Source organism: Macrobrachium rosenbergii, chromosome 56 (genome assembly GCF_040412425.1).
Source record: "Macrobrachium rosenbergii isolate ZJJX-2024 chromosome 56, ASM4041242v1, whole genome shotgun sequence".
NCBI classification, from domain to species: Eukaryota; Metazoa; Arthropoda; class Malacostraca; order Decapoda; family Palaemonidae; genus Macrobrachium; species Macrobrachium rosenbergii.
Window position 1 is genome coordinate 47,430,064 of NC_089796.1, and position 21,165 is coordinate 47,451,228.

Consider the following 21,165-nt stretch of genomic DNA (forward strand, 5'->3'; position numbering starts at 1 on the left):
AAAAATGAGAATTTGATGAAAAATAGCTAATAACTGTTAACTTTAGTTGCCAATAGTATAATTGTTTTCATACAACCAATTACTTAACCAATTCAACAGACAATGAAAGAGGGACATTGTTAGACAGACAATGGTAGTTAGTAACTCTACCAAGCATCTACAGATCCAAAGATATCCAGCATAGTTAACACCTTTACTCTTCATGTTTTCTGACCAGTTAGAGATGAAATATAGTGGAACTGGAAATAGGACCTCCATTTTACGAATAATAAATAATGAGATTGTAAGAAGAAGAAGAAGAAACTGGAAATAGGACCTCCATTTTATGAATAATGATTGTAAGAAGAAGAAGAAGAAGAAGAAGAAGAAGAAGAAGAAGAAGAAGAAGAAGAAGCAACTCTTCCATTATAATGCCAATATACTCAGGAATCTGACGCACTTTTGCCTTAGCCTCATAAAAATCAGGGAGTGTTTAGAGTATGCTTTTCTTACTACAGTAATCGCTTGATTATAAGGATCAATAGAGCCATTGCCCTCTTGAATATGGATGAAATCCAGATAATGGGAAGTAAAAACTCTACAAGTATCAAACAGCAACTTTGTATCCTTACTCCCCCCTACCCTGTCAACAATGCACAACTATAAGCACTCAATATGCTTATAGACAACAACCATCACACTTCAAACTGAAAACTTTGCAAAAAGCAATTTCTAAATTTTTTCCCTTATCTATCACAAAATATACAATACAAATACACTTTAAAAAAGTGAACCGCTTCTTTTTCTCTCTCTCTCGTAAACAGTACACAATTCGGTAGGTAGGTAACCTACCTGTGTTTACTCACAGCCTACCAAGCTTTAATTGCCATTAAGGTATTTTTATACAGCAACTTTCTTACCAGTTGTTACCATATTGTAATACCATACACAAGAAATAAGTGTCTCTCTTGGCCTAGGCTGGGTGTTATACTTAGTGTTCATTTGTATAAATACAGTAATCCCTCAATTATCCGAAACTCAACATTATCTGACCCACCCAGACTGGGTTTTAAGGTTCCAAAATATATGATCTATATAAATTTCAATAAAATTTTTGAAATACCACCCTCCAGAAAATGTTGGTAACACTGCTTACATCCATACTCACTGGGAAAGGGTTTTGGTGGGTGGGGAAAACCTTGAGAAGTTTTCATGATTGGGGAGAGGGGGTTGGTCGGATGGCGCCGCCATGGGAGAGGAGGGGCAGTAAGGCTGTGGGTATTAACCCAGTATATATCCACTACCATGGAGGAAATTCCCTGGGATGCTGTGTTTAGTACCAGCCCCTCGGGGATCAAAGTATTATATACACCCATTTCTATATTGTGGTCAGCGAATTATATTAATAAACGATATCTTTGTGCGGCTGTCTACTTTACTTAGCATAAATTAAACCTGGACTTTGACAAAGGTTGATACATACTAGGTTAATATCAAGGATGTATAAAGGAAGGCTCAGAGAAGGGGGATGTTTTGGAAGGTGGATGGAGCTGGGGAACAGTTTCTATAGCTGGGAGGGGTGGGGATGCAGTGCTGGGTAAGAGAACTAGGTAAACCTGACTTGATAAGAGATTATTTGGTTTTGTGTTTACGATAGAGTAATTCACATTTTACCAAAGATATGAGGAGAGAGGGGAGAGAGAGAGAGAGAGAGAGAGAGAGAGAGAGATTTACAAGTCCAAGTACAGTAACACACACACACTCCACTTTATTTATATTTTATGCTACAGTATTCTCTCATTTTTTTCAAACATTTTCAAACAAAAAATATAAATGCAACCATGTGCATAAGCTAAGAGAGAGAGAGAGAGAGAGAGAGAGAGAGAGAGAGAGAGAGAGAGAGAGAGAGAGAGAGAGAGAGAGAGAGAGAGAGAGAGAGAGAGATAACCAAGGGATGTTTACAAGTCCAAGTACAGTAACACACACACACTCCACTTTATTTATATTTTATGCTACAGTATTCTCTCATTTTTTTCAAACAAAAAATATAAATGCAACCATGTGCATAAGCTATGAGAGAAAGAGAGAGAAAGAGAGAGATTCACACTGAAGTCTACGCACAGTAACACACACATCCTTTACTTTTTTATCTATATTTTATGCTACAGTATTCTCGTTTATATTTTTACTGTATTTTCTCATTTCTTATTCTTTCAAACCAAAAGATACAAGCATAGGATACGAATATACGCACACACTCATTCCATGCTGTTGGTGAACTTGGCACAGCTGTTTGGTTTTGTCTTGCCTACATATGAAATTTGCATTTTAAATATTTTTACGCTGATTAGAGATGAAACCAACAGTGATAAAATACTCTCCTGTTACTGTTACAATATGTGTAAAAAACATACTCAGAGTCAAATAAACTTGTAATAAAAAAGGTACAGTAAATCAAACAAAGCAAAAATATGACAACACATACCTATGTATGAACGCAATCATTCGATGGAGTCTTGAACTTCCTGGAGTTTTAGTTTCTTGTTTTTATGTTTATGATACAGTCATTCATATTTCATTAAAGGATATATAGAGTACTCAGAGAGAGAGAGAGAGAGAGAGAGAGAGAGAGAGAGAGAGAGAGAGAGAGAGAGAGAGAGAGAGAGAGAGAGAAACCAACCAGGAAACAGCTGTTTTGCAATTTTGAGGGATTTTACTTCATTAATAGTTAGTTCCCTTTGTATATCCATTTTACATTTATGTACAAAAATAAAAATAATAATTCCATCAACACATTCGTTCCTTTTAGCGAGTAAAACATTATTTTCCTAATTCTTTTGGTAGTAGGCTCAATCAGCTATTCCGAGAATGTAAACACTACAAATGGTGGGTCGACCAATTTTTTTCATACATGTATTACAATGATAATATATCAATATACTAAAAAGAGTAAAAAGAAGGCATCGTGCTTACCCCATATAAACATGAGAAAAATCATGTTAAAACGAAGAAGAATTAGTCTGCAAGTAACAGTTTCATTAACACTACCTTTATCCTAATTACAGCTATAATGGATACTAAGAGTGTAAACCCTGGGCTAGCCTAGGTCTACAGTTCACACATAGCTTACACAATTTTATCCATATGGTAATACAATACAACTGATAAGGAAGTACCTGTATATAAAAATATATTAACCCTTTCGCTTCCTGATGACTGATACAAACGTTGTCCAAATTTAAGTCCTTCGTTTATTGATGATGTAAGCAAAAAAATTGCACATACAAGCAGACAAGATGTTCCTAATATCTTTGATATATATGTAACATGTATGTTTTTTGTATAGTTTAAGATTTTTATTCTATAATTACATTTATCTTTTTTCTGATAGAGAGAAATTTTTTATACATATGTAACATGTATGTTTCTTTGTTTTGTAGTTTAAGATTTTTTATTCTATAATTACATCACCGAGTGCCACTTATTTCATGGAAAATGTGACAATACTTTGTCACTCATTTTTTCATTTTTCCTTTAAATAATTATACTTTGCAACTGCATGAATTACATAATTCATCTTCATTGCAAATAATTGCTTTGGCAATTATTCTTTTTTTGGGGAAGTGCAGTTTTCTCATATATTGTAATTTATACTCATTACCTACAAAGTTATTCTGAGTTTTTTTACACTATTTTATCAAGCAATCATTCAGCTCCAAACTGAAAAAATTTGAGCTTCTACCTTGAAAATTGTTGGAGCTACAAGTTTGAAAAAAAAAAAAAAAAAAAAAAAAAAAAAAAAAAAAAAAAAAGGTATAGAAAGCTTATTTGTGCATTTGCATGGGTGACTGGCACTTTTCTTACGGTGAATGAGACACCACTTTGTCCTTCATTTTTAAAATATTTTCCTGCTATATTTACAACTTTTTTCATTTCAATGCCTAGGTAATTTATCTTGATATACTATGGATTTACAACGATGACTTATCGCAAATATTTTTTTTGCCTAATTATTTTTTTGGGGGAAGGAGAAAAATTTTCATGTATGGTAGGCTGTGGGTAGACACAGGTAAGCTACCTGCCTACTGAACTGTGTCATTTACTATAGAGGAAAAGAAGGGGTTGCATTTTCTCTCAAAGTGTATTTATGCACCATATTTTGTTACAAATATATGGAAAGGGTAGATAATTGCCGTTTGCATAAAGTTTTCAGTATAAAGTGTGGTGGTTCTTGTTTATAAACATACCCAATGTTTACAGTTATGTGGTATTGACAAGGTTAGGTGAGGAAGGACATAGTTGCTCTTGAACACCCCTAGATATTTTTACTCGCCATTATCAGATGGACCCTTGGCCCTATTAATCCGGATAACTAAAGGACTACTGTATTTCAGGTAAAGGCAATGGTAATGAAACTAATAATTTACTTACTGAATCTATTTATAAAGTATTGTCATCACCGTATATCATCAAAATATAAACAAAATTGATCACCCGCCATATGCATTCAAGTAAGCTAGGCTAATGATTATTTCCAAAATCGGCTGATTGAGGCCTACTACCGAATTAATTAGAAAATTTTTTTTGTTGCTAAAATGACTGAAATAATTACTTTATCCATATTTCTCTCTCTCTCTCCTGAAAGTGTCATTACGCTCAGTAGCTTTGCTCTTTGCTGTTAATTTTGTGTGTAATTATTTGCCATTTTGCTTTCATCTAAAATTCAAAGCTCATTTATACACACACACACATATATATACATACACACATATATATAATATACTGTATATGTATATAATATATATATCTATATATGTATATGTGTGTGTATATATATATATATATATATATATATATATATATATATATATATATATATATATATATATATGCTATACTGTATATATTCAACAGTATCACTCTCTCTCGTGCCATCTCATCTGACAAAGGAAATAAAGTAAATATTTAATTATTAGAACCCACTGTAGGCAAACTTTGCCTCTATAAGCCCTCTCTCATCACTGCCTTTTGGGGGGAAACCTTTAATCACTTCTGTTTGAGTGGCTTCCGAGACTCCTTTAAATCCCCAGGTGCGAATCCGGTAGGAGTAAATCCTCACCCGAATTAAACACGTTTGCCACCATCTTGAATTTCGGCCATGCTGCCAGGAGACCGACACCAGCGCCAGCTGTGAGGAACGAAGGTTTAATCCCAATGAGGCTAAAAAGGATCTTGGAAGGACCCACTCTCCCTTAGATTCTCTTCAGACTCTGTTGGCAGCTCCTCCAGGACTCAGGTCCTGTCCCTTGCTCTATCAACCTGCCCGGTCCGGACACATGGAAGTGCAGGCATAGTAGCCTTTTGTTGTGAAAATATACTTGCCCTCCCTATTGCTGGTTTCCCCAAAAGACGAGGCCAACATCTCCATGTAAGGTAAAGTGCCGAATTTAAGGTTTTCGTCAGTCACATCCCTATTTATCTCCAACTAATTTTCTACCTTCATTTCATAGTGCAAGAAACCTGCAGTGAGACCTGTATTGCTTTTTATTGTTGTGCTGTTTAATTTGCCAAGCATTGAAGTGGAGTGTAACGTAAATCGTTAACAGTCGAGCTATCGGAATCGAGTTCAGTCTAGGCACCTTCTGTGTAATTCCTTGATTCCTTAATTAAAGTGTTATCTTTGGTTGAGTAACCATAGGTTTTTTGATTACAGATTAGAAGTCAGCTGTGGACCTGTGTATCACCTTGTGTGCATAGTCATACCACTACATCATTTGCAAAGCCCTTTGAAGTAGGCTCCCATTGCATCTCTTCAAGCAATTCCCTGTCATTTGCTTCCATCATCTTGCATTAAGGGCCCTTGTTTGCCTGTCCTGAATTAAGCTACCATTCTTCTGACATGTGTTTCTTGTGTAAATATAATTAAGTTAAACCCCAGAGTTTACCTAATCAATCCTCTTTTAAAGATGGGCTTCCAACTGTATTTCTGATGTACATGTTTCTATCTGACCTCAAAGCCAGAGTCCAGCTCTTTGCATTATCCAAGATAAGTTGCGTATACCCCTAGTGTACCTCATTAGTAAACTAGACACCAAGTTAGAATTGTGTCAATATATATATATATGTGTAATTCTAATATTAAGCCACAATGGCCTCTTAACTTCTCGAATTCTTCGCGCTTTTTTGGATATGCTTGTAACTACGAAGCCGTGACATCCAAACACAAGAAACTGAAGAGACTTGTGATTTGCCGGTCGCGGGGACGAACCCGGGTCACCTTAACCATAAGGAGGTCACGTTGCCGACCTGACCTTCGTAGTTACAAGCATATCCAAAAAAGCGTGAAGAGGGCATTGTGGCTATTAGAATTACATATGTGTCTGGTAAAACGTGACCAGTAGATTCTACATATATATACAATTATACCTCGAAATTACGCGAGGTTAGGTTCCGGAGCCCCTCGTGCAAGGTGAATTTTCGCATAAGTTTGGCATGGTCTTTAAAAATGCTAATAAATGTTTATTTCCAGAGTTTAAGTACTAAATATGACCCTAATCATGCTCCCAAAGTATTAAGCTAACTTTTAAATGAACTAAAGTTAGTGTAATTTTATTTAAAATTTAGCTTATTACCCTTAAAAAAGGAATACAGTAAATGGTTGACATAAAAATTGAGTACTGCACAGTTTCATAATAGCGCATTTACAGAAGGGTGCGTACGTATACTAATGTTACCCCTAATTCATGTGATGCCGTTTTCTTTGTCACTTAGAGTAAAAGCCGTTTTTCTTTGCGTCACTAGGCAAAACGTCATGTGTCAGTCAACAAAAGTACAATTCCATAAAATATCGAAAACATGTACATAATGTTAGGTAGACAGGTAGTACAGGTAGATTCAGAGAGAGAGAGAGAGAGAGAGAGAGAGAGAGAGAGAGAGAGAGAGAGAGAGAGAGAGAGAGAGAGAGAGAGAGAGAATTTTTAGAGAATATTTATGTGCAAATATATAAATACAAAATTTCCATTGATTTTACACCTAAAAACACGAAATCTTAAAAATTAAACACACTTTCTACAGGGGTATCATCTTTGAAAAATGCGGTAACTAAGGGTATCACATCTTGTAAAAGTACACCAGCTGAACGTGCTGTAATTACATGCACATACAGATTGCACCAGCACTTTTCTCCGAGGTGAACAGAGTAATTTTCAAAGAATGACACTTATACAACTCTTAGTTACATCTCTGATATTACATTAACGAATTCATTTCATCAAATGAGCGCAACTGAACAACCTCATCTCAAGGTCATGTAAAGTCCTTGTGACAAAGACTTTGCAAATGGACATAATTCTTGTATGATATTTATGTACAGAAATATAAATATAAATTTTCCATATCGATTTTACAGTTAAAAGCATGAAAACTTATAAATGTACTTCAAACATTAAACAAGCATTTTCTGCAGGGGTATCATCTTTGAAAAGTGCAGTAACTTTGCAAATGGGTATCACATCTTGTAAAAGTACACTAAGTGAATGTGCTGAAATTACCTTTGCATCATATTTATGCATGTACAAAAATAAAAATAATACATTTTCGATACAGATTTTACACATGAAAGCATGAAATGCATTTTTCATAGAGATTTTGCACATCAAAACATGAAATGCATTTTTCATACAGATTTTACACATAAAAGCATGAATTGCATTTTTCATGCAGATTTTACACATAAAAGAATAAAATGCATTTTTCATACAGATTTTACATATAAAAGCATGAAAACTTGCAAATTACTTCAAAAATTAAACACCCGCTTCTGCAGGGTTTCTCGAGAACTCGTGTGTCTGTGAAAAAATCGCGTATGCCCATTAGTTAGGTTCCAGTGAAAAGTTTGTGTGTGTGTGTGAATTCGAATCGTGTAAATAAATATTACTAGATCGAAATATTACTGTATATATATATATATATATATATATATATACACACACACACACACACAGGTTGACCATCACTAATCCGGCATCGTTGGGACCTAGAGGGTGCCGGATTAGCCATTTATTAGGCTAGAATACACGAAACACAGTAGCTAAGCACCTCATCCTAGAATTAAAATATCCCAAAAATCAGTACAAGCTGGTTAATAAAGAAAAGACAATTATCAAATACAGGTAGTGCTCGAGTTACGATAATTCGACTTACGATATTTCGAGTTTACGAGGTTAGCAATTAATACCGATACGAAAATATTTAGGAAATATTTTTAGATTTCGCGCAGGCGCAGGCAGTGAGAGAGACCAACTCTTTTTCCTCCATCTCTTTATTCCACCTGCTAGTTAAAAAAGTAAAAGAGAATGATAAAAGTATTGTTAGTAACGTTTATACTCTTGCGTAAATGTGTACAGCCATAAACAACCAAATGGGAAACTGTTGTTTTGCTAATAATCGTATCGGATAACAACTGTTGTGCTTGTATTTCAACCATCGTACGGTAATACACAATTACTGTAGTTATGTTACAAATGACATTAAGGACTGAAATATTTTTTACACTATACCCTTGTTTGCTTTGGAGAAAAGATCGGCAGGGAAATATACTGCTACAGTAACTTTAAGCTGCAAGTTGTAGCTGAAGCTGAGAAAACAATATTCAAGCTGCTAATGACTATAAATGATCGTGCATCAGCAACATGGATGAAACTTGACCGTAAATAAAACTGGAGAGAATGTATTTTAATCAAAACTACTGGGCATGAAAGAATAGAAATCACTACTGTTTTCACACCGATAAAAGATAAATACGTAAAGCTCGTATTATGATGAAATCAAGAGAAAATAGCGAACGGAATATTTTTTTTTTTTTAGTAAAAAAAAAAAAAAAAAAAAAAAAAAAAAAAGCGCCCCCAAAAGTGACCAGCCACGATTCCTGCAAACGTCATATATTAATGAAAAAATAGTTAAATTAATTTCACAACGAGACCTATTTAAGTTATATTTCAACTTAAAAAACACTTCGTATAACGAAAAATATCCTTGTCCCAAATAAATAAACTAACCATATTCATTTACGCTAACTAGAAGCAAGAAAAGCGTTTTGAACTTGGTTAAATGCGGAGATATCGATTCCCAAAACAAAACACTGATTGCAATTTATAATACAAAAGCAATATGAGAATATACGCAATTGGAAACAATGTAGTAAAGCATAACTTTTTAAAAGATCCATGAAAAAGATGCACATTTGTTATGTTGATGTTTGTATAATACTGTTAATATGTGCATAGAGTTCAGTATAATGTAGGCTAGGCTACCAGTTTGTTGATGCAGCACACTGCACCACCAAATCGAAGCGACGGTGAGGAGTTAGTTAGCGCAGCGACCCGGGGAATTTGGAAATTAGTGTGGAAACATCAGAAATTACTCTAGCTGAAATTTGTGCCGGATTACTGATTGTTCCGGACTACTGATTGCCGGATTAGTGATGGTCAACCTGTATATATATATATATATATATATATATATATATATATATATATATATATATATATATATATATATACGAGGGTAAGTCAAAATTTCAGGAAAAATTCAATATACTCTTTATTTAAGGAAATTCAAACATCATTTTTCTACATATCTACCATCTAACTCTATACACTTTTCAAGGCGCTGTTTCCACCTCTGCAACCCTTCTTTGTAGAAATTTGGGGCCTTTCTATTAAACCATGTTGAAACTGCATGTTTAGCAGCATCCAAAGATTCAAACCGGACTCCTCTTAAGTGTTCCTTGAGTTTTGGGAACCGGAAAAACTCTGAAGGAGCAAGATCAGGACTATAAGGAGGATGTGGAAGAGTTTCCCACCTAAATTTCCGTAGGACTTCTCTTGCAACCCTTGATGAATGTGCTGGAGCGTTATCATGATGGAACAAAATTCTGCGGTGCAACTTTCCTCGACGTTTTTAGCCAATGCAGTCTTCAGTTTTTGCAAAACACCTTTGTAGTAGTTCCCGGTGATTGTTTTTGTCCTTCAAGGAAATCAATCAAAATCACTCCTTTGGGGTCCCAAACACTGTTGCCATAACCTTCTGGGCAGATCTCGCCACTTTGAACTTCACTGGTGCAGCTGAACCTCTTGGTAACCATTGCTTTGATTGAATTTTACTTTCTGGGTCATATTGATGGATCCAAGTTTCATCTCCAGTAACAATCCGGTCAAAAACTCTGATTCATTTGATTCAATCTTCGTTAAAACTGCAAGAGAAAGTTCAGCTCTTTGATGCAGTTGGTCTTCGCCAACGCTTTTGGGACCCAACGTGCTGAAAGTTTACTCAAACCAAGATTTTCATTTAAAATTGAAAATGCGGAACCATGGGAGATCCCAGTTTCATTAGCTATCATATCGATACTAATCCGACGATCTTCATCCACTAGATTCTGCACCAAAGCCACAATTCTTTCATTTTTTGCAGTCGATGGTCTTCCCTCTCTTGGGATGTCTTTGAGGTCCTCCCGACCATCCTTAAATCACTTTATCCAATCATAAACAACTGATTTAGATGGAGAATCTCCATAAACTTGTTGCAAAGCTTCAATAATTTTCCTGGTTTCCAATCAAGCTTGGTCAGGAACTTGATGTTAGCTCTCATCTCAAAATTTTTATTTTCCATGGGTTCAGAAGTTACTTTTCTGAAGCAGATGTTAACACCACGGTAGCAAGAGGATGACTGAGGTAACAAGTCTATATGGATCACTACATCACAGATAATTGTTTACCAAGTATTTGGGTTGTTTCATTCCTGTGTAAATACATCATTCAACAATTTTTCCTGGAACTTTTTTGACTTACCCTGTATATATATATATATATATATATATATATATATATATATATATATATATATATATATATAGTGTACAGGCAGTCCCCGGTTTACAACGGAGTTCCGTTTATGTGCCAGTCGTAAACCGAAAAATCTTCAAAAATCGTAAAAAAAATCACAAGAAAACCTTACTTTGAATGCTTTGGGTGCATTGAAAATGATGTAAACTGCATCTTTATTGAGTTTTTCATAAAAAAACCCATCCAAATTATGAATATTCTGCCGTTTTGGAGCCATATTTCTTCCGTCGGATCGGCGTCATAACCCTGGAACATGCGTAAGTAAACCAGGACTGCCTGTATATATATATATATATATATATATATATATATATATATATATATATATATATATATATATATATATATATATATATATATATATATATATATATATATATATATATACATATACATATATATACACAGTAAGCCCTCTGTATTTGCATTCTCACAATTTGCAGATTTCTCTGTGGAGCGTATATAGATTATTCAAGGAAAATTCGCCCATTCGCAGCACAGGCAGTCCCCGGTTATCGGCAATCCGTTCAGTGATTTTCGGTTATTGCCACACTGTCGGGAATGGAACCCCGCTGATAACAGGGGACTGCCTGTATTTTTCACTGAGAAATATTTACTAATTACTGTGTTTTCATATAATTTTTAAGACCAAATGCACTTTTCGTGATAAAACTATTAAAATACTCTGGTATAAGCATTTTTGTAATTTTTTTTTTTTTTTTTTTTTTTTTTTGAACTATCAAAATAGGCAGTTCTAAGTGTTTTTAGAGGGGCTTTAAGTATTCGCGGATTTAAGCTATTCACAGGGGTGTGTGGTACGCATCCCCCGCGAATACAGGGGGTTTACTGTGTGCATATATATATATACAGTATATAAATAACATACATATATATATATATATATATATATATATATAATATATATACACATATATATATATAATTAGTCTAAGGAAAGTTCTAGAGGCCAGCTGCTATGTCACTCCTGTTGACAGCTTCTTAATCTTCTTAAATGCTGGTTGGAGGAAGATTTTATCAATCAGATCTGAATCTCAGGCTCCTTTTGAGAGTTTCATGTATTCCTTTGTTAAATCAGTGCTGATTCTAACATCTGGCTTTTGAACTGACAATTGCTGCTATAAATTATATGGGACATATTCCAGTTTATTCTGTGATTATGATTATTATTGTGGTTAAAAATAGCTAAGCTCTGTTGGCCCATATCTAAGACTAACACATCTGAGCTTACTGCCTCACCATGCCTGACAATGGAGTGAATGCTAGTACTCTTTTTAAAATTATCAAATCATCCCCGACTGGCTTTGAACGACTCTTCCAATGCCTCATCCGCTGATGGTCATGCTGTCTGCTGCACCAAATCCCTGAAATGTCTTGCGCCTTTTTGCAGATAATGCTCTCGGTCATGGTCCCCTGTGAGCTGCTGCTCCGTCAGCCACACCAACAACAACTTCTCCATCTCTTTAAGGACAGAAGTTCAGAGCTTTGAAATAACCTTAATCACTTGACTGGCGTTATAGCCTTTATCAACTCCTGCTTCAAACCTTGTTTATGTTTTTTTATGATTTTGTGCTTTATATCCAAGGGCATTATACTTTTATTCTTCTCAGCACTGATCTTGACACTTTTAGGAACCATGGTTAAAACTAAGAAATTTTCATAAATAAACAAAATGCAAAAACAAAGCAACAGCAATAAGACAGAGATGCCTGCATGGCAAGATAACAATGTGAACTGAATGCTCACTGGGCTACCCAGTGGCAGGTGGCATAAGCTCACCCGCAATTCAGATCTCGGGTTGCATCACAAAGCAAAAATTGACCGAGTGACTGTTTGTATCTTGGAAAATTCGTAAGTTGATTCACTCACAAGTCAAGGTTTCATTGTGTGTGTGTGTGTATATATAATATACAGGCAGTGACCGGGGTTATGACAGGTCTGGCTTACGATGTTCCGTGGGTACGGCGCTTTTCAAATATATTAATCAGAAATTATTTCCCGGTTTACGATGCCGATCTGATGGAAGAATTATGGCTATAATATGGCAGAATAATCAAAATTTGGAGGTTTTCTTAATGAAAAACTCAATAAAAATGGAGATTACATCATTTTCAATACACCCAAAGCATTAAAAGTAAGGTTTTCTTAGGTTTTTTTTGATAAATAATATGTATATATATATATATATATATATATATATATATATATATATATATATATATATATATACAGACAGTGAAGTTTACGACAGTTTCAAACTACGACGTTCGAGTTTTCTGACGCTTTTCAAATATATTCATAAAAAAATTATTTCCTGGGTTACAACGCATGTTCCATGTTTACGACGCTGACAACGCCGATCTGACGGAAGAAATATGGCTCCAGAATGGCAGAATGGTCAATTTTGGAGGGTTTTCTGTTGAAAAACTCAATGTAAATGCAGGATAAATTGTTTTCAAGGCACCCAAAGGAATAAAAGTAAGTTTTTTTTTACGATTTTCGACGGTATTTCAGACGATGCCAGTCCGACGACGATCGGAAGAAATATGCATCCAAAACAGCAGAATGGTGAATATTTGGAGGGTTTTCATTATGAGAAACTCAATATAAATGCAGGATTCATTGTTTTCAAGACACCCAAAGGATTAAAAGTAAGGTTTTCTTACGATTTTCGACGGTATTTCGGACGACGCCAGTCTGACGACGATCGGAAGAGATATGCATCCAAAACAGCAGAATGGTCAATATTTGAAGGGTTTTTATGATGAGAAACTCAATATAAATGCAGGATTCATTGTTTTCAAGACACCCAAAGGATTAAGAATAAGGTTTCCTGACGATTTTCGACGGTATTTCGGGCGACGCCAATCGGAAGAAATATGCATCCAAAACAGCAGAATGGTGAATATTTGGAGGGTTTTCATTATGAGAAACTCAATATAATTGCAGGATTCATTGTTTTCAAGACACCCAAAGGATTAAAAGTAAGGTTTTCTTACGATTTTCGACGGTATTTCGGACGACGATCGGAAGAGATATGCATCCAAAACAGCAGAATGGTCAATATCTGGAGGGTTTTTATTGTGAAAAACTCAATATAAATGCAGGATTCATTGTTTTCATGACACCCTAAGGAATAAAATTAAAGTTTTCTTATGATTCTCGACTGTAATATTTGGGATGACTTGGTGTCCAACGCATACGACGGAAGAAAATTTACATTCGCGGATTTTTTCATAGAGCAATATTCACTAAATTACTGATTTTTATTTTATTTTCATGACTAAATACATTTTTTACGATGAAAAAATTATTTACTAATTTTAAAATATTAATATTGAGTAGCCACAGCAAAGTATCGATAAAAGTCAAATTAAAATCATAAAACTGCTTACCGTTGTAATCAACCTCTCTCTCTCTCTCTCTCTGTTCTTGCATAATTCATGAATAATTTCACTTCTGCGATTTAAGTAAGGCCAACTGCCCATATTTCTCTCTCTACTGCATATATCCTTCAAAAAATATCGATTACTGTATGTAAACATAAAAATATTCTAAAATCCCATCATCGCTTGTGTGACAATTTTTTTTATTGTTTTTGAAGGCTTATGATGATACCGGCTCGGGGGATTAGAATTAGCCAATAACAGAGCTCGTAGCAACCCCTTCTCTCCATGACGATACGCTATTGGCTGGCAGGACTGACAGTAGCCAATAACAACTTGTAACAACCCCCTCATCCCCTTCCCACCCTCCTTGACGACATGCTATTGGCAGGAAGGGTGGGATTTTAACCAATCACAAAGCTTGTACCTCACGGGCTTTGCATATACTATAAAGAGGGTGCGTAGTATTTTTTTTCTCTCTCTCACCAACGTGAGAGAGAATGACTGCATAATATTTTCTAACAAATTTGTGGGAGATGATGACTAACTACGCTTGTATGATATATAAATGACTTACCTAATAAGAGCTAATTTTCAAATATTAATAAGATTAAATAATAATAATAATACAGCATACTGAAATTACAACATTTATGCATTTTCAAAGCAGACTAAGGGCAGAAGATCAGTTTCTCCCATCCTTCCTCTCTCTCTCTCTCTCCAAAAGGTAGAATGAGAAATGGATAGATATATTATAAATCGACACTAAGTTCAGCCCTTCACTCACAGGAAAAGATACTGCTAATTTGAGTCTCTTTACCTATGCACACTGTGTGTGTGTGTGTGTTCATGGTGCTTTAAAAGTGCTTGGTAAAAGTAGCGGTAGCCTACATCTTTGGAAGGCAAAGAAAAAAACAATTTTTTGTTGTCAGTCGCAGTAAAGAGAAATGGATTAACATTCCTCAAGAGATTAAAGAGATAAACTCTCTTTCTCTCTCGTGCCAGCACAAGAATGGCTGAATGTAAGTCGTAGTGGTAATTCATTCTCTCTCTCTCTCTCTGACTGGAAAAGGGTACTAGTGTTTAAGATGACTTTGAAAAGATATTAATATAATTTCAAAGATTAATACAGTAGTAACAGGATAATTTAAGCTATATTTGATGTAGGATGATACTTAAAGTAAAAATGGGAGAGCAATGTAGTTCTGTAAAATTCCAAGTCTTTTTCTGGTAGATAAGTGGTGAGTCTCTCTCTCTCTCTCTCAAAACAGTAGAATGGTAAAATTTTGGAGGGTTTTCATGAAAGACTCAATAAAAATGCAGGTTATGTCATTTTCAAGATACCCAAAGGATACTCAAAGGATTAAAAGTAAGGTTTTCTTACGATTTTTGACGATTTTTCCGGTTTCTGACGATTTTCAAACTTACGATGCGTCGTCGTCAGAACGGAACCCGTAAGTAAACGGGGACTGCCTATATATATATATATATATATATATACACTATGTATATATATATATACACACACACACATATATATATACTATGTATGCATATATATATATATATATATATATATATATATTATAGTGATACCAACTTTGATGATGATTTTTTGAAGATACAAACTGTCACTTGGTCGATTTTTGCTTTCTATGGAGAATTGAGAAATTTTTGTTTTAGATGAGGAGAATATTGATATATTTTCACTTTTATGGATGACACTTTGACAAACATTATTTTGAAGAGACAAACACTGAAAATCTCACAAAGAACCCCAATAAAAAAAAATTACTAGCAACAATACTGAATGAAAGGTTTTCTTAGGAGTGCAAATACTAAAAGGCATTATAAAGAAGAAACAACACATGTACTAGTAAAAAATCAGTGCCTCCAGCAGTTTTGAACAAATTTGCCATGTGGCAATTTTTGTTAAAATATATTTAAACAAAAAAGTTATATACTTTGTAAATAACAAGGGACAAGAGCCAGATGCTCATTCTCAGCCTTGAGGCAAAATTCAAAACAATGTACAAACCTGAACAAGGTGTCACAACTGACAAAAACCTTACGCTCTAAAAAGAAAGATCTGGTTACAGTACATATCCCCAAAGATGGTAAGGAAAGTAACACTGTAAAAAAAAAAAAAAAAAAAAAAAAAAAAAAAAAAAAAAAAACTTCCTATTTCACCAAGAGAAGCGATGGCGCTTATGAAGCTGCTCCTGAATTGTCACCGCTGATAACTATTACTAGACATAACAATTTGCCAACATAATTTCAAATGGAACATATCTTTGGAACTGTAGAGCTTACTGGGAAAGAAATACCAATGGGTATCAAATACGACAAGCTGGAAAAAGGAGAAAATATGTCCTACTCAAGAGGAGCAATTACAACAATGAAATGGAAGAACAAGAGAGGCGAGTCACAGTTGTTAACCAGTAACAGTGCAGATATGATGCAAACTGAGAGACAATATGCTGTCAAAAAAAACCCAAGCCACTAAAGGATTATAACCACAAAGTGGTGTAGAAAAGGTTTAACAGCACCTGGCTACTACACAGAACCACACCTCAACGAGGGACACAATAATACAGGGATCTTTTTTCATATATGAAGAAAATAAATACAGCTTTGAACTAACAAGTTGCATGCAGTACAGTAATACTTCCGGGTATGTTATTTTGTTTAACATTTCTTAATTTATGGGGCTTTGTTAAAATTGAGTAATAATAAAAACTCATAAAACCAGTAAATGCAATTTTACATCAGGCAGCAAATATTAAAAATCAAAAACATACAGAAAATCAATAATAAACATGCAAAATTACTTAAAAAAGTATATATATGCAAAAATACTTAAAAAATGTATACAGTATTTGTGAATATAGAAATGTCCACAATAAAACCATTCAACATGACAAAATTTTAGTTAATTTGTATTTTTCCTAACATCGAACCCTCAGTCTTTACATATGGATAACTTTCAGCGAAGCTGGAAAGTCTGGCCATTAAACTTTTGCAAGGCAGTTATGGTAACAGTTACCTAGGGTAGGGGCGGAGGTACCGCCCACCCAACTTGGTATACATTCAATTACTTTTGGCTGCACTCTTGACGAGATGTGCTTTTCTTCTCTGTCCTGCCGCTCGGCCTTTTTCCTCTTGTATGTTTTACGTTTGTAATCTGAAATATTGATTTGCATAGGGCTACTAAGCATCCTGTTATACTTTGGGAAAATAGATCGGCTATGAAACATTATGAAAAAGGTGAGAAGACTGTTACTGAAGCTCATTCTCTTGGCTTGAGTCAGACGACAGTATCAACAATTGTTCCCGACAATGCATGTATTTTAGCCCATCTACAACAAGAAAAGAGGTAAGATCGAAGAAAAGGGGCAATTTCCCAACACACACAATTCAAGGAACACAGCTACAAGGCTGTCCTGAATAAAAACAATGCCTGAAATTTCAATCTCAGGTAAGAATGACATTTGAAAGGTGTGCCCTACATTTGTTCATGATTCCAAGGTGCACATGAAAAAAGCCCTGGTGACCTTAAGCAGAAAACAGACTTGGACGAGGAGGATTTTTTTTTCATTTAATGCCGACATGCAGCTACTCTCAAATGAGGAGTTGATGGAGTTTCATAACTAGCAACATCAAGAAGAGGAAGAGGTGCCAGAACCAGAGCCACAGTGCTTCACCATCAAGATGAAACAGGCATTTTTGTTCACTGACAAAGGCATTGTACTTTTCAAAAGCCAGATTCTGGGGCATGTCACAGCTCAGCTAATCCTTACAGGATGATTTCAGGAGAGAAAAAAAAAAAAAAAAAAAAAAAAAAAAAAAAAAGAGAGAGAGAGAGAGAGAGGAAAGGAATCTGGAACAACCTGTAAAACAGTTTTTGCTGTGGTATGCAAACCCAAATTAAGAAATTTTGCCATCAACATGCTTTTTGGTGTCCTCTTGTTCCACCTTCCTCCTCCAGCCCACCAAACACTGATATCACAACAGTCGAGATATTTTTTCTGGGGGTGGGGGTTCTTTACGTTCTTTAGATTAAAATAAATTGTATAAATTTATTAAAAAGTTGAAAAATCGAATGACTTTACTGCATTGATGACATTATGGAGTTGTTTATAGGGGAATAATGTAGCAAGTCTTGGAAAGCATTAACAATGTTTAAGCGAGGTATGACTGTGGAGTGGGCAAGTGAAGAAGGAAGCAATGGCACTGACATGGGCCTGTCTGAAGATCTTAAAATGTTACTGAGTGAATAAGAACAAAAGGATTATGAGGATAAAGCTATATATCAGGGAATGCATGCTACACTGGGTATGGATGCTTCTCAAATAGGATGTATTGAAAAGGAGAAAGATAGTTTCTAGGCAGACTTGAGTGAGGAAATTGAATATCAGTATTGGATGGGATCTAAATGGGCACATCAGTTGGAGCAATGATGCTGCAAGTTGCATCCATGGACAGCTTAAGACACCAAGATGACATGAAAGTGGAAGGTAATCAACTTGGCAGTATCAATTGTCATGGGAATAGTGAATACCTTTGTTTTTAAGTGAACACAACACATGATCAGGTCTAAGAGTGCAAGCTCTAGCCAAACTGACTACACCTTGTACACAAGAAAACTCGCAGAATTGAATGACTGCATGTCATCCCTAGGGACATGCAGCTGCACAATACTGTTTAGTAGTTATGGACTTGCATATAAGAATAAAAGACATAAGAGAACACATGGGATCAAGAAAATCAAGTGATTAAGAAAGCCTGACCTTGGAAGGCAGTTTAAAGAAGGGTTTTTAGAAGATCATTGTAGAGATAAACACATTAAGGAATGGGCAAACCAGTCAGTGGAAATCATATTAGGGCATGGTACAGACATCTTAGGAGAAAGCAGTGAAAATATATGGGAAAATAAGAAAGCACAAAAACTGGTAAGACACACAGTTGGAAGAGGTTATCTACAAGAAGGGTAATAAGGATGACAAGAAGTTAATAGTAAAACAAAGTACAAGGCAGCTGATCAATTGTATCATGATATAGAAAAGAAAGAACACACAGGGAAGATCTTCAGGTTAGCCAAACTATGAAAGAAAATCACAAAGGACTTACACCACATGAAGCAAATCTAGAAGCAGATAGGAAAGTGCTCAGGAAAGAGGAAGACATTTTAAAGAGATAAAGCAATATTCTGAAAAACCAATAAATGATAAGATAACGAGTAGAGAGGTAAAGAAAGCACCGAGAAATATAATGGTAAAGCTGCCTGGTTATAAGGCATACCTGTTGAGGTATGGAAGACTTTAAGTGAAGAGGGTACATTCATACTGTGGGAGCTAATCAAGAAAATTATGGAAAAGGAAACTATACCAGAAAACAAAGTACCCTGATTAGCAAATATTGAAAATTAATTTTTATTTCTTCTTTGCATACAAACCAGAGCACTTGATATTAGGAGTATCCTTCAGTAGAAGCTGAATAGGTCTATGACTCTTGGTAACAATATCATTAACTGGTGGAGATAGGGCTGCAGGGACAGAGCAGGGCAGCTGAGATAGCTACAACCTATATAATAGGCTCTTGTCTGTATACCTAGGAATAATACAAATCACTCTTAAAAATTTGGTATTTGTTCCTACTGGGATAGAACCACTGCCTCTCATATTAAGAGACTAAATCCTTGGGAGGGGGGTATTCCCCGCCAATGACTGGAGTTGAATACCACCCACAAATGTAATGCTCCCAGCTGCGCATGTAAGCAGGGGATGTCATGATTCCTGCAACCACCTACCAGTCTGGTGAATAAGTTGAATAGAGCAGTAGGGCCCAGGGCCAAAACACCCCTGAACAATTACAGAGTAACGAGTTCATAAAAAACCTCTATCATGTCCTCCCTACCCCTGTTAAGAGAAAGGACAGTGGCCAACACATTTTAAAACTTCTTGGAACAGGCCCTTGTTGTGCACTTGGGGTGTATCCCATTAGATTCCAGCAATACTTCCGCCTGGAAGCTGCACTTAATAGTGGAAAGGCTGGAAGGGGAGTACAATCACACCTCCAGGTACTTGGATGAGACATGAAATGTCTAAGAAAAAAGTCTCTGGAAGCTGAAGCCCACCCCAAGGTTAACTGCTTTGAGTTTCTCCTAAGGATAACTCCACCAAAATAGAGCTCTAACCCATTCACACTGAATATCTTAGACAAAGCTGAGCAATGGTCTTTTACTGCAGAAACTGAGGTGTTTGTCTCAGTGGAGGTAGATAAAGAAGTCTGCGTTCTGCTGAACAGATAATCTGACTGAAAAGCAACCCCTTCTATGACACCAACTGCAGAGGATGGCCCACTTCTCTTGGCACATGTTCACAGAGGAATGATGGAGATGCTCAGACATCTCTCTAGTTGCCCTGCGAAAAAAGCCTCCCTCTCGCAGGATATGCTGGATAACTGCCATGTGTGAATGACATGAGTCTGAACTGCCTGATGATATTTGCCAACCTAGGGTTGACAAGGGAGGGTGGGCCACAGGGGCAACTCTTATAGCATCTCAACAAAGTGTGTTAGCAGATAAGCATACCACTGAGTGTGTGTCCACCAACGAGCTGCCAGTCATCAAAAGACCCGAACACTCTGGTCATCACCCTGTGGAGGAGACTGAAGGGTAGGGATGTGTATGCATCCAGATTGTCCCATGGATGTTGGAATGCATCCTCCATTGTTGCCCACAGGTCTGGAACAGGGGAACAGAAGACTGGTTTTCTGTTCAATCTGATTACATTCAGGTCGATCATGGGGGAACCCCATATCAAACAACCTATCCACTACTCAGGGGTGCAGGGACCACTCAATCTCCACCACCTGACCCT

At 35.8% G+C, this 21,165-nt stretch overlaps 1 protein-coding gene across 1 annotated transcript in view; it reads right to left on the reverse strand.

Moving 5' to 3' along the window:
- Nucleotides 1–21,165, reverse strand: part of Mi-2 (chromodomain-helicase-DNA-binding protein Mi-2 homolog) — a 244,711-nt gene that overhangs the window by 22,358 nt on the left and 201,188 nt on the right. The gene's annotated exons all lie outside the window — the stretch shown is intronic.